Source organism: Aedes aegypti, chromosome 3 (assembly GCF_002204515.2).
Source record: "Aedes aegypti strain LVP_AGWG chromosome 3, AaegL5.0 Primary Assembly, whole genome shotgun sequence".
Classification (NCBI taxonomy): domain Eukaryota; kingdom Metazoa; phylum Arthropoda; class Insecta; order Diptera; family Culicidae; genus Aedes; species Aedes aegypti.
The window spans coordinates 83,439,411-83,451,606 of record NC_035109.1 but is presented as its reverse complement, the minus strand read 5'-3'; the positions used below and the strand labels follow the sequence as shown (position 1 = coordinate 83,451,606).

Genomic DNA, 12,196 nt, shown 5'->3' with positions numbered 1-12,196 from the left:
TTCTATAGACGTGACCAAGGTCATAATTAACTTTAGCTCGGTATAATTTGAAAACGGCTACTTCTAGAGAAATTATCCATAAAATCATTATGGTTTAGAATCTTTTCAAGATTCTTATTGTTTCATCAAAACGTATTAATTTTGACAAAAATTTAATTTTTAAAAAATTTAATTTTTAAAATTAAATTTTTAATATATGTTTTTTAGTTTTTCATGAAAAAACAGAAAATATTTTTTCAGGGTATATTTTTTTCTCATAGTCCAAACGGTTCACTACAACTTCTTCATAGAACCTTTTTCTCTTAAATCAACAGTTACGGAGTTAGAATTTTTCAAATAAGTTGCTTTCAAACATTTATAGGTCATTTTCAAAAGTTATGCTTGAGTCAAAATGATAAATTGTTCTATGGAAAACACTTATTCTATCAAACCAAAAACATGTGCAAAATTTAATCCAAATTGAAGACTATCGAGCACGATTTTTATGTTTTTAGACTCATTCTGGAAGGAATTCGTCTTATTGCTTATTGACACTTGTTCTGCTCTGTCTGCGCAGAAATAATTGCAATTTCTGACCACTCATTCAAATATGGTAAATGTTTATAAACCAAAATCAAATGCATCGAATTAGGTTATATATATGAATTGATGGATGAGAAGAAGAATCATTCGATGCGAAAAAAAATCTGACAAATCACTTGAAATGTCTTTCATTTCCTCGCATTCATCAGTCCACTGATCATTTTCGCTGTTAGTGTAATAAGCTCTTGGTTTATTCTGACTGCATGCTCTTATAGATTTTTATTGATCATCCAAAGTAAATCTGTTACATATCTCTCGCAGTTTACAACATTCCTCAAATTTTATCAAAGTGAATTGGAGGTAAGGTAATTTTGTATCTAATGAAAGAAAAAATAAAATTTCTTCAAGTTTTGTACTTTGACCACTTTGACTTAACGCCGACCAGATTAAAGCTATTAATACAATCCAGTACCGAATCAAGCTGAAAGTTGTAAGCCCAAACGAATGAGTAATGCCACCAATAATGCCAATCGTGTTTATGTCTTTCTAAGCCAAGGAAATGGATGCACATTAGTTGAATCAAGAAATGTTCTCATGCTCTGCTCTACCCTTGGTAATCCAACAACAATTGCCGCTTAGAACAGCTTAGAAGCGCTTATTCTACTTGAGCAATTTACCCTCATTATTGCTATAAAAGTGCGAAGGCGAAAACGTCTCCCGCCAATCATCCGTCAAGCATACCAATTGAGAGAAAAGCAGTGGGTGGTGGAATTCCTTCGAAATCAGAACACAATTTTAATTAATCAGAAAGTGGTTGAATGAGTGGATTATTAAAAGCGCATTTTGAGGATATCTTTCTGAGAAGCTCGGAATGAACCGACGTTGGCTTCAATTGATTAATCGGTCATTAATCGATGGAAAATTGAATAATGTTTTCGTGTTGGGAAAAAGTACAGTTTAAGTAGATGAATCCTTTGACAGATACACGTATTTCGACCTCAACTGTAAGGCCGTCTTCAGTGTCGTATACTAGAATCGACGATGTACAGTTTGACTTCAACCCTAAATATATTGTGCTCAACTCACAGACAGTAATCACAAAGATTATCATCCAAATTCTAGCTTACTACAATTGGAACAGAAATTGCCATCGCATCGGATCGTTAAACCCGTACAAATGTATCCGTTGATTCCGGGAGATAAGGAAAAATTTCCCCATTTCGCAGATTATCCTCATCCTGATTGTCCGTTGTGAACGATTGCTTCGCTTGGCTGCAGCAGCAGCATTTGCATCCCCGGGCTACAACAATAAGAGCCACTTCCAGATTGCACTGTCCAGGCATTTTTCTTCGCAATCCGTGCGCAATCCTTTCTCGCTGGTCTCCGTATCAGGAGAGGCAAAAAAATCCTACACAATTTATGTTTGGCTGTATTTATTTAACATTTTATAGTCGCAGGACTATTTGCGTTTGGGATTAGATCCCGGCTGCTGCTACTGGTATAATCATTGGTGGAGCCAGGATTTCCAACAATCAGGGTAGGCGAACGATTTCAAAGGAATAAGTCTTTTTTTTATCCAAAATTACTATTTTTGATACGGTAAGTCATGATGTACTTACTTACTTCTGACCTTTCGGCTTGTGGTTGAAGCCTTCCTCAGAGAAGTTATATGTGTACCGCTATTTAGCGAAAGGCAATGAACGTAGAAAAATACATAACTATCCTGCTTTCAGTACGATTAAATATTTCCAAAACGAATTTTCGGAAATTAATTTTTTGAACTTTATTCAATGGTATTTTAAAAACATGTCCATGAAGAAATTTTCCAGTAATAGTTTGATAAATATTAAATTTTATAAACCAAATGTTGATGAATATGAATGCTGGAGACTGGAAACAATGTTTGAAAAGTTTAAAAAAATCTTGTTAATTTTTATATTCGGCTATTTAGCGAAATACCATCTCCATCTCCCCCCTAGGCTACGCCCATGGGTTTACTATTTCGTTGGCAATCGTTCTTGTAGTCTGGTGGAATCTGACTTCTCGGCCTGGAATGTGCTACTGCCCCAACCTCTGAAAGTAGGGCGCACTGATCTGAATAATTCTTGAAATCTGAATAATTTTTGCGATCAGATAACCATGGCTTGAGACAAAAATTATTTTGACTTCAGAATTTTTCGTTTTGAACATACAGCCAGATTAATCCCAAAGCATTCTTCATGATTTTGTCTAACTTCCGTCCCACCCTAAGCCACGATTCGTGAGAAAAAAAGGCTTGAGCAAACATTTGTTCTTGGAAGCCCAGCTCCTGCACTTTGCCATCCAGAGGAGGCAAGTCCGAACCCATTTCGAACCAGAAGAGCAGCATGCATGCACCGGCAAACAACCAGGACGACGAGACTCAGAGCAGAGTCTAGGACTAGGGTTTTCTGTGGCCATTATCTATGATAATTCAGTTTGATTCAATTTCACGTTCGTTGTTTGGCGGCGGCGGGAAAACCGTTTCCAGAAATGCATTTCGTCTCTCGTTCAACTTCTCTTGCTGAGGGATACTTACCATAATTCGTCGTTTTTGAGTTTTAAAGGATACACTGGAGGAGAAGGGTTAGTTGAATCCTAGGTTGTATCGTACCGAGCTGAGAGTCATCTTTTCGTTGTGCGAATCAACGCGATACAATTATGCAGATTTATATAAATACGAACCAGGAGCGATGTGAACCCGAGTGGAAAACTGAGCTGGAAAGCAAACAAGACTGAGTTTTTATCGCTGAGTGGTGCACCAACTTGTCGACAATCAAAGACACTAGTGGATGTTAAGAGTAGCGGTGCCACACAGGATGTGCCAAGAATTTATCACCCATGTGGATTTTAAATGAATTATGCTATGATAACACAGCGTAACACACATGACATTTTTGCGTGTCTCAAGGATCAAATTATGTGTCTCTAGTAGATTTGGGGCTGCTGAATCTGATGCCGTTCTAAGAATTGTTCCAGTACGTCACAATTTTTAGCTACAGGTCGCCAAAGTTGCATAAAACATTGGTTTTATTGATGTTTACATAAAAATTAAACAATGATTTATCAAAAATTTTGGGGATCTAATCCACCAAGCATGCTAAATAGGACTTTAACTTTCATTTCAGCTAAAATTTGTTTGAAATTGAACGGTAAAATTTAGATTTAATCGAATTTTTTAACATGCTAACGGTCTCTTTACAAAATTCTTCGTTTCTCTTACATGGCAAAATACAAAACTTTTTTAAGCCAACAAAAAATAACTTTTGAGCATCGGAAGTATCATGAACTTTGTTTATAAGTATTGTTATACACATGAAGTTTGAGTTGTGAGGCAAATTAAGCAAATAAATTGCCATACAAGCTGGCAAACTGGCATGCAAGTTGGCTGAAATAGTCAAATTTAGCATTTTCAACAGCTCAACATCTCAAAAATGAGACGTGCTATGATGTTTCTGAAAATGGCAATGGATTCAGCAATCTTTAATTAAGTTAATAGCGGTATTGAGACTTAACCGTGTTCCGCAGTGTAAGTGGACCATATTTAGAAACTTTATAAACTATAGTTTGGACAGAGTTTGTAGTCTAATGACTTTCGCTTCTGCTTTTCGTGGGTCGTGGGTTCAATCCCTCGTTCGGTCACCCCCGAACAAAACAATAGTATTGCAGTTTGATTACAAAAAAAGTGATGAGCGTGTCTTGACATAACGTTCCTACTGGAACAGCATAGTGTTTTAAGAGCAATTCCAGAGCTTTGTTTGACAAAATTGTCATTTTCGTTTTCTTATATCATGTGGCAGGTACGAATATATGTTATGCCCTGGGAAGTCAAGGAAATTTCCATTACGAAAAGATCCTGAACCGACCGGGAATAGATCTCAGAAACCTTCAGCATGACTTTGCTTTGAAGCCATGGATGTTACCACAAGGCTAAAGAAGGCTACAAAAATTGAATTGTATATCACATATTTTGACGTGCCAACATTTGTCTTAAAGCTTGATATCTCTACACACTGCATGCATGCGACTGTTTCTGATTTTGGCGGTGAATTATTTCAAATTTTGAGTTGAATCAATATGAGTATTTTTGAGAATTCAAAATCTAATTATTTTTGTATTGAACTAAGCTAAAATCATTCATTCCTAGCGAGTATCATTCCTAAAAGTATCCCCCTTAGAAGATTAACTAAAATAACTTACACCGAATGCATCAAGTGATTATCCTCTCCAGTTCCTTCCACTACAACGGTAACGATTCTGAAAAAAAAGACAAAAAAGATACTCGTTAGCATTATTCGAATTCCGGCAAAAAAGCTCACTTCGAGTGCTTTGCAAATCCCCTTCAAGGTAGTAATCGGCAATCATGATACCCCTAACGAATCATTTTATTCCCTCTACGTTTAAGAGGGAAAATCCCCCGAAAAACAAACCCAACCCAAACCCAGTGCACTGCTGAGAACCTCCCATGGTGAGGAAAAATCATTAAAATTTCACGCTCGTTCAACATTTAAGCTTCTCTCGTCCAACCGCACACGTTGTTGATGGTTCCGCAGTATTTGCAATGCACTCGAACATCTGCATATGTGTGAGTGTTTGTGTGTCAGTGCATGCGAATTCGGTGCAATAATATTGAAACAAAGAATAATAACCGTAACGAAGCGAAAACTATTTGCCATTTCCGCGAATATGAAACCACATCACTGGAAGAGAGAGAGAGAGAGAGAGTGGGGAAAAATAAACGGACCCCCTCCCGTCCCTGTCCCACTAGTGGGATTCTGGAAAAGTGCGGTTTTGAAAATGGTCGCCGGTGCAAAATGTGCAATTATTCAGTTTAAAACGAGCTTTACCCGATCCGAAACGAATATAAAAATTATAACTTCCATAATGATGTAAATAGTCAAAATACACAACTTTATGAAAATGAATGGGGTCCTAAAACGCAAACAAGAAATGTTTTGGCCAGTTTTTGGTACAAAATAATGAAACAAATCTTACAACTAATCGATTATAATTCAACAATTTGTGATGAAAAAGGTTTTGAAATTATATCTCTGGTGGTTATAATTGTGTAACTCCATACTGATCGGGATAGCTACAGCAACCGAATGTATGGCGACGACGTTGGGAGTCGCTGTGAGTGACTGTTGGAAAATCAAACAAAATTCAGAAGCGATTAATTAAACCTTGAACGCAAAAATTGACTGCGTGCGTATGATTGTGTATGTGTGTGTTCGTTTGTTACCAGAGCCAAATATTTGCACACTTAATGGTAGCCAGGACATCTATTGTGGTCCCGAGGTGCAACTTCATAACGATACATAATTGGCACAATGCTTTGATAGGTTTGGGTGGTTTTAGATGGGACCGGCTGTTTGATTTGAAATTAACTAACCACATGGCGACCGCAACTCGGCCACACAATTATCATTGTCAGCGTTTGTTTTAGTTAGTTTCGAGCGACATGGAGAAAAGCTTTAGATGTGTTTTCAATTTGGTTTTGGAAATATTATTGCAAAGTTGAAAAATATTCGTTATAATTGTTTGCTTCCACAAAACAGATTCCAATGATAAAAAATCGCTTTTTTTCAATAACAGATGAATGTGAAGTTGATCTCACTTGAAATTTTCTCTGGTAGAAAATATCAATGCAAAATATTTTTTTTCTCATTGAAACCAGTTCACATTTTATACTCTCATAAAAATTTCAGAGATTTCACAGTCGGGAAAAAATGAATTGGAATGTTTGTTTCTTGAATGGACAAGAGAACCTATTAGACCTAACCTAATTGAAAGCTGCATTCAAAGTCAAAAGAGTTCAAACTCAAAAAAAATCTTCCAAACAGTAATTGAACTGCGCTCAGTACTGAATAACCATGCTGCCAGTAATTTCGGCAAACAATTGAAAACTTCCTCGCACAATGACGTTCCGCCGCTGCCAACGACCCCTACTTGAGCCGGTCATTTGCTAATTAAATTTAAATTAATATCATAGCATCCATCGCATCGGAGGAACCAATCTTCCACTGTAGTTGCAAATAATTGACAATTAGCAGATTGGCGTTGTTGGTGTGCTTGAGAGGAGTCTCACATGACGTCGGGTGAATGCCATGCGACCATTCATATGATGCGATGCTGATCTGCTGATTTGATTCTAATGTTTGCCGCCAACTAATCATTAGAAGATTGCTGCAGCATCCTCGCCGAGCAAAAACTGGCAAATTTATCTGATTTAAATCGAAACGTGTGAATATTAATTGGCATAACGATTTGGGTGCGAAATGATTGACAGATTTCGCAATTTATGCCTCAGTACTGCATAGGAATCGTTGCTCTTAGGCATTGCAATATTCGCTCTCGATCAAAGCAAGCGAAGGAACACATCCCATCTGTAGCGGTTCATAATCGGTAATGTTTCACAAGTTGTAACATGAATGATAAATAAGAGCAGCGAGCAAGAGCTCCATATAGAGAGCGATGATAAAACCCGTTTTACTCGCTTATTTCTCATTGGGGGTTGGTGTTAAATGTTACTGACTTGATAAACAATCCCCGAACATTCCTACCTATGGAGCTTATTGAGATGGGTTTTATCATGCACATGCACTGTTATCCTTCCGATCAAATCAGAGCTGTAGCAGAACATGATGTACAGACTTTCATGATGCGTTGCGGATCTTGATTGTCACAGAGAGTAATAAGTGAGAGATACTCTCAATTATCTCAAAATTCAATCCCTGGCTGCTCCTTTACAGGTCGTGTTAGAATTTGGAAATTCTCTTTCATTTCTAGCATTTTTCAACAATGAATTTAGGTAAGTTTGTGAGAAATGTTTCTTTGGTAAGTGGAGTGGTAATTAGGGTATGTTGAATCAGAATCACGGCCTGCATACCCAAATCATGGAGACGCATGGCTGCTTATTTTTGATATTAAAATGTTGGATACAGATACAGCTATCTTCCATGTAGCACGCTTACTCGTATCATTTTGGATAACTATTCGATAGATTTTTTTTTATTTTCCCATATCAATTCTGAAGTGGTGGATTGACAATTAGACCATCTCAGCGAAAAAAGTTTAACTCTTTGAATGCGGTCGAAATCAAAACGATGACATACACCTTTTTTTACATGAAATTGTATGTGAAAATCAAAGGAACATTACGTGTAGTCAAATCAAGTGAAAATTTTTAAGCAGAAATTGAAATTTTTGATTACACTCAAAAAAAATTTGCCCTGAAATATAGAGAAAATCCCTATTTTATGGACCCGTTTGCTTGTAAATCAAAATTCAATTTGATGAAATTTAGGTTTTTCGATGTTGAATTAATTGTTAAAGTCAAGTGAACATATTGATTAAAAAAATAAATGTCCGATTACACTCAAAACATTTTTTTTACCCAACAATACAGAAACTGACTTTCCTTAGGTATTTTTCATCTGTAAATCAAAAATTTAGGCGATAACGTGTAGTTTTTCCGTAATGTATTTGCTTGTAGAAAACAATGGAATATACTTGAGTAGAAAAAAAATTATATGCACTTTAAAATTTTACCTGGAAAACTACACAAAAACGAATTGCCAGAACTAGATCCTATGTAAATGAACATTGAAGGAAGTTTTAGATGTAATCATAAATTTCAATTTTTGCTCAAACATTTTCACGTGATTTCAAAAAAGATTGCCGAAAAAACTTCACGTTAAGGCCTTGAGTTTTTTTATTATAGACGAACAAAATCAGGATTTTGTGCTGTTTTCTAGGTTAACAACAATTTTGAGTGTAGTCATTTTTTTTTCTACTCAAACACTACAAATAATAGACTTCAGTGTTGATTTACAAACAAAAAAGCTCAGGAACTATGGCTTTGTGTGGTTTTGTGGGTAAAATAAATTTTGAGTGTTTTCGGAAACTCATTTTTTTTTACTAAAACATGTTCACTTGACTTTCACAGCCAAATTCATGTCGAAAAAACTATATGTTATTGCTTTGAATTTTGAGTTACAGGCAAACGGGTCCGAAAAATAGGGGTTTTCGTCCTATTTTGGGTAAAAGAAAATTTTGAGTGTAATCAAAAATGTCAATTTCTGCTCAAACATGTTCATTATACTCAATCAAGCAAATTAATCTTGGAAAAACTACATGTCATGGCTTTAAATTTTGTTTCGTTGTCGAATTTGTGGAAAAAACGCGTTTAAAAAAAAAAAACTCGGAAGTACCTTTGGGTAGACACATCTGTTTCAAAAAGGCAAAAATAAATATCAATTTTAAATAGTGTCCGGTTCCATTGCTGAAAATTTTTAGTAAATCGTTTCGAAAACGACAGAGATATGTATGCTCAAAGTTGCACTTCCAACATTTTTGGACCCTTGGTAGTCGGCGTAAGTTTTCATCCCCTTGGTAGAAGAAGAGTTAATAAATGTCACGACAAATTTCATTAAAAAATAAATTTTTAAAGAACAAATTTCTCGGAAATGTTTTACGTATAAAGAGTTTTTGAAAAAAAAACAAATTCCGCTGGAAATGTGCGAATCATTTAGAATTTTCCTAGGAAAGTTTGGCATTTTGAAGGAAATTGTAAAATTTTATTTTCAAAAAAGTTTTGAAGGAATGTGGCAAAACTAATTTATTTTTTAGAGACATCTAAAGAAACACTAAGAGAACTGTCTGGTTGAAATGCAGATATCACTCAAGTTATTTCCCTGATTGTCTTCTTTTTAATTGCATATGAAAATCTTGGCGAATATTAAGAGGGATCCTTAGAGTAACACCTAGTGGAATCATTTAATGTTTTTGCAGGTAGTCCTGGATAATTCTGATAATCCTCAAACAATTTCGGAAGAATCTCTGAAAGATTTGTTGAAAGAACCAGATGTAAATCTTTTGGAGAAACTTCAAAGGCAAAGTTAGGAATACTGTTGGTGAATTCTCTGAAAAATTTGTGAAAAAAGTTCTTGGTTGGTTATCTTGAAGACAATTTTGGTGAGACTCCTAGAATTTCGTGTACTTTTTCCAGAAGAAATCTTCAGTTATTCCAGAAAATCCTTAACAAATCTACAATGAGCAAGTGGATAACATTTTAAACTAACAAGTGATATTTATATGTAATAACTACGTCGAGGGTCCTCTAGGAGAAATATTAAAAATAATTTCTAGAGCATTATATGGTGCAATTCTAGAGCATTATAATGGTGCACTGAAAAAGTACGGAAATAATTCATGAAGAAATCTTCGCAGGAACTCTCAGAAAAATCTCTTAAAAGTACATGGTTGAATATTGGAAAAGTTCATGAAAGAATCGTAAGGGGCATTCGCATGAGAACTCTAAAAAGATTTTAATTACTGGATTAGACAAATAATAGTAGTTTACGGAACAAGTTGCAGAACGATGATTTTTACAGCACGAGTCGTAAATTTATCCTACGAGGCTTGCCGAGTAGGATAATTACGACGAGTGCTGTAAAAATCGAGTTCTGCAACGAGTTACGTACAACATTTTTTGCAATTTCATAGGAGACCACTTGAGGGTATCAGAAATTATATCGGAATGCATACACTATTATTTTACAATTTCTGAGAAATTGTTGTGTAAGGTGAAAGCGTTGCGCAATGAATCATTAAAGCACTGGTTTCAGTTAGGTAATGACTATTGCCGCACTGCATTCTTCAGTGCAGGAAAGTAGGCCGTTTCATGACAGATTAGCGTGATGAAAAACAGCCTATTACGATGAGAAATTGCAAAAAGAATATTTTCCGAGATGAAAATTGAAATTTGCTTATATCGCTGGTGTACAGCGATATGAGCCAAATTACAAACAAATGAAAGGAATTCATACCTATGAAAATTAAAAAACTTGTGAAAATCGTGATTATTGCGATCGGTCGACTTCTTTGCAAGAATTTGATAGACTCGATTAGCAAAATTCCATCTAATTGCCATATATAATTTAAAGTCTAGAAATGGTCGATTATTTTTCGTAAATCCTGTAAAAATATCCAGAAGCCACTAATGCAGACGAACCAATCACAGGCTGAAAGTCTTAATAATAATGATAATAATAATAGCAGCCACTAAGAGAACACTGAGTTTGTTTTTGAAAACCATTTAAAAAATTATGATGACTTATGAAATGCTAAGAAACTCTGAGAATATCTTTGTAATTTCTTAGAATTCCATGTAAGCCTTATGACTCTCTCTTATTTTATTTAAATTCCTCATGAGAATCTTTATTTTAACGGGAAAATATCTACATATAGAATCCTTAGACCACAACTTTGGTCGCAAAACTTTTCCAGATGTTTCCTGAAGAGACCTGAAAGAGTCTTCAGAAGTTTCCAATAGATTCTCATAAGGACACGGAAGAGGTTTAAGATCAGAGACATCCCAATCATTGTAAATAGTTTTGATGATCCCTTGAAGTTGCAAGGGATTCTTAAAGTTCCTAAGCGTGTTTTTTTAGGTTTTGAAGTGGCTCACAGAAGTTCATAGACCATGCCCAAATGTATCCCTGGGTTTCGAAAGGATGTTCAACATTGTAATCTCCAAGGAGTTTCAGAAGAATTTCCAGACGTCATAAGGTGCACAAGAGATCAAACAAGGTTCCAAGGGAGTTCTCCGAATTGACAAATGGGATTACAGGGGTTCTCAAGCAAATTTTTGACGTTCCTCGGGCTTCATACACTCTAGGTCGTGCTAATTTCTTGTTTTTATTTTATCGAAAAAAAGTGGGCATCGTGGTCGAGCGGTTAGTGTCGTCAGGCATTTAAGCGCATAGTGTCATGGAGTGTGGGTTCGATTGTTTCTCGGCTGTGCCACTGGAGCATGCTTGTCCGTTGTCTAGTGTTAAGTTACAGTCTGTGCAGCTAAATGGCTGAAGACGGTGTCCGTGTCTTTTTTTTTTAAATGCGAAATGTTATAAGTTCATCAAGTGCTCGTTTTGGTAAGAAAAAAAAACAGGTAAACTTTGAAGTCCGTACGTGGACGCCAAGAGGTCTCCCAATGGCTCTGAAGGTATCAAGCGTAGATGACCCCCATGTGCAAAATCGAGCTCGCTGCTATACTGCACGCAACATGAGTAGGAAAAGCCACTGGTAACAAATTCTCCAGCGGGCGTTGATATTCAGCACGGAAGTTCATTCTATTTGTAATTATCAATGTTATGTCAACTAGCTTTGTTCAATAGAAAAACTTATAGCATTTCGAATTTTAGAAAAATAAAAGACGACCTACTACACACTCATTTTTTTTTGTTGAATTCAGTAAAAATTTTGTTTTGCAAAAATCTTGTTGGTCGATCCAGGATGCTTTCGTAATTTAAATTTCCTTGACTTCCTTGGGCATAGAGAATAATTGTACTAGCCACATGATTTACGAATGCAAAAATGACTTTCAGATAATAACTGTAGAAGTGATCCTTGAACATCAAGCGAAATAGCAGGCTATGTCCCATTGAGGACGCAATGTCAGAATATGCTTCAGGGAACTTTTGAATGACCTGGCCTGATCGTTGAAGACTGACTGTATATGTTAATGGTTGCTACTTTGTGATTGATCGGAACTGCTAAGAATCGCACTACGATCCAAATGAATAATGGCCATTCCATTTTTGCTTACTCTCGTATCCAAAAACAAAACGGGCGAAAGGATAAAAAACGAAATGAT

General features: G+C 35.9%; 1 protein-coding gene across 1 annotated transcript in view; it reads right to left on the bottom strand.

The window, feature by feature from the left end:
• LOC5565978 overlaps window positions 1-12,196 on the bottom strand; it is a 769,372-nt gene that overhangs the window by 345,218 nt on the left and 411,958 nt on the right. The window contains exon 3 of the mRNA XM_021850123.1: window positions 4,743-4,797. The gene's annotated coding sequence lies outside the window, so the exon portion shown is untranslated. The remainder of the gene's footprint in view (window positions 1-4,742; window positions 4,798-12,196) is intronic.